Source organism: Impatiens glandulifera, chromosome 1, assembly GCF_907164915.1.
Source record: "Impatiens glandulifera chromosome 1, dImpGla2.1, whole genome shotgun sequence".
In the NCBI taxonomy this organism is placed as follows: domain Eukaryota; kingdom Viridiplantae; phylum Streptophyta; class Magnoliopsida; order Ericales; family Balsaminaceae; genus Impatiens; species Impatiens glandulifera.
Window position 1 is genome coordinate 17,398,248 of NC_061862.1, and position 2,428 is coordinate 17,400,675.

The 2,428-nt window shown below is 35.3% G+C and overlaps 1 long non-coding RNA gene across 1 annotated transcript; it reads left to right on the forward strand.

Moving 5' to 3' along the window:
• The first annotated feature begins 1,024 nt into the window (after positions 1–1,024).
• On the forward strand, positions 1,025–1,499 carry LOC124914856. The gene is made up of 2 exons (XR_007096833.1): positions 1,025–1,111; positions 1,185–1,499. It is a non-coding gene; the product is annotated as an uncharacterized LOC124914856 (long non-coding RNA).
• The last annotated feature ends 929 nt before the right edge of the window (positions 1,500–2,428 follow it).

Here is a 2,428-nt window from a genome sequence, read left to right on the forward strand (position 1 = left end):
GTGTTAAGCGGATTAAACAGGTTAGGACAAAACGAATCAAATAATTACTAAAAAACCAAAAATTAATTTGAGTTATTCAACCTATACTCAATTCATAATTTCATTTGGGTTGAATATAAATACGGATATACCACAGCTTTCATCCTAATTATGAGTTATCCCATGACTCCTATCAAAGATAAAGACATTGCATTGTTTGGTTTGAATATTGGAGAGGCTGATAGCTAATAATATTGGACCCTAGGCTATTTGGGAAATTTGATCAAATAACCTCAAAGATGAGGTTATATGATCTGATGGTAATATTATAATTTTTTTGCGCTCGTGGTTCTATATTTTTTTATACGATTTTGCCCTTGTCGCGAAACGCTAAGTGACTTAGCGTTTCGTGAAGTGGATTAGGGTTAATATAAATACTCAAATATTTTCATTTCCTTAGTTTTCTTTCTCTCACTTCTCCCGTTCTCTCCTTCACGGCGGCCGGCGGCGACGACGGACGACGACGGACGGCGGCGGTTATCTATACAGATCTATACAGATTTACAACTAACCTAATCCATTTATGTTTTTATCTATACAGATTTACAAGATCTATAACCCTAAATCTATTTTGCATGCAGGTTTCCGATTCTAGGGTTTAAGGTATGCATGTCTCCGATTCTAAGGATTTGAAGGTCGTCGAGGTAGATGTTCATTTCAGATCTGATAAACAGTTATGTTCATGTTTACATTTTCTTCATTTCAAAAACCTTTTCATATTTTGTTCATATTTGGTTCATATTTGTTCATATTTGTTCATATTTGTGGGTTCATATTTGTTATTTGGTTCATATTTGAGCATTTCGTTAAGTGTGGTTCATTAATGGATTTTGCATATAATCTTGGATCATATGAGTTTCGTTTCAGGGAAGATTCGCTAAGGACTTACCGTTTCGCTAAGTGCTTAGCGTTTCGCTAAGTGCTTAGCTTTTCGCAAAATGTTAAGCACTTAGCGAAACGGATCTTGTCTGTCTTCATCACTAGTGAGACTGAGCTCAGGATTCCTAAAGGCTCCAGTTAGAGCCATGAACCCTTTGATGGTTGCAAAAGCCTTAGGTGGAAAGCTTACATGGTATGTATCATGTATGTATGTAATGTAAGAAAATAAGAGTATAATTGAAATTTGTTTGTTTGATTGATTGTAGTTTCGAGAGGGATTGGCTACGGAAAGATCTGAACGTGATTGGGTTTGGGTTGATCGGATGGTTAGCACCTTCCAGTATTTCGGCGATCAACGAACTCTTTCCAGCATTGGGACTGAGCAATTAAAATATATTTCCGTTTCTTTCTAATATTAATATACATAAACAAGTAAACAAACAGGTTAGGGATGGTTACTTGGCACTTGAGATTGTTTTTGGCATTGACTTTTGGACAAATTGGATTCAAGGGCAGGACTGAAGATTACTTCAGTAAATAAATAAATTAATTCTAATTAAGAAAATAATAATATGTAAAAAGTGAACTACTTTCTTTGGTGTTTGTTAATGAATGTTTAAGCTGCTTTTGGTATTTGTTAATGAATGTTTAAGCTGCTTTTGTTTCATTTCTTTCTATACCATTTCATTTATGCATCAAATTAAAACATAACCATTTCTCTACAAATGAACATTTCATTTATGCAAAAGTAAAAAAAAAAACAAACATTTTCTATACCATTTCATTTATGCATCAAATTAAAACATAACCATTTCTCTACAAATGAGCATTTGATTTATGCAAAAGTAAAAAAAAAACTATAAAAACACCATCTGTGAGAATCGAACCCACAACCACATGGTTAAAAGCCACGCACTCTACCAGCTAAGCTAAGACGAGTCATATTAAAATATTTAGCGAAACGATAAGTCCTTAGCGAAACGGGAAGTCCATAGCGAAATGGGAAATCCTTAGCGAAACGGGAAGTAACCCTAAACAACAGTGATTCGAAGATGCATAAACCAAACATCAATAAACTTGAAATATCATAAGATAAACGTACCAAACATCAATAAACAGTGCTCGTGCTCGTCGTGAAACTCATTGTTGTGGATTTCGCCGTCGCCGCCGATCGCCGCCGATCGCCGCCGATCGCCGCCGATCGCCGCCGCCCAGTTTAGAGAGAAGGAGGAGAAGAACGGGAAGAGAGAGAATGAGAAGAAAAGAAATGAAAAAAAAAATGAGAGAAGTTATATTAAATAGTAAGGGTAATTTGGACATTTCACACAATTTCACTTCGCGAAACGCTAAGTCACTTAACGTTTCGCGACAAGGGTAATTTTGTCAAAAAAAAATAAAAAGACCACGAGCGCAATTAAATTATTAATTCACCACCAGATCAAATAACCTCATCTTTGAGGTTATTTAATCAAATTTCCCGACTATTTGGACTTGGTGTATTCTCTTTATT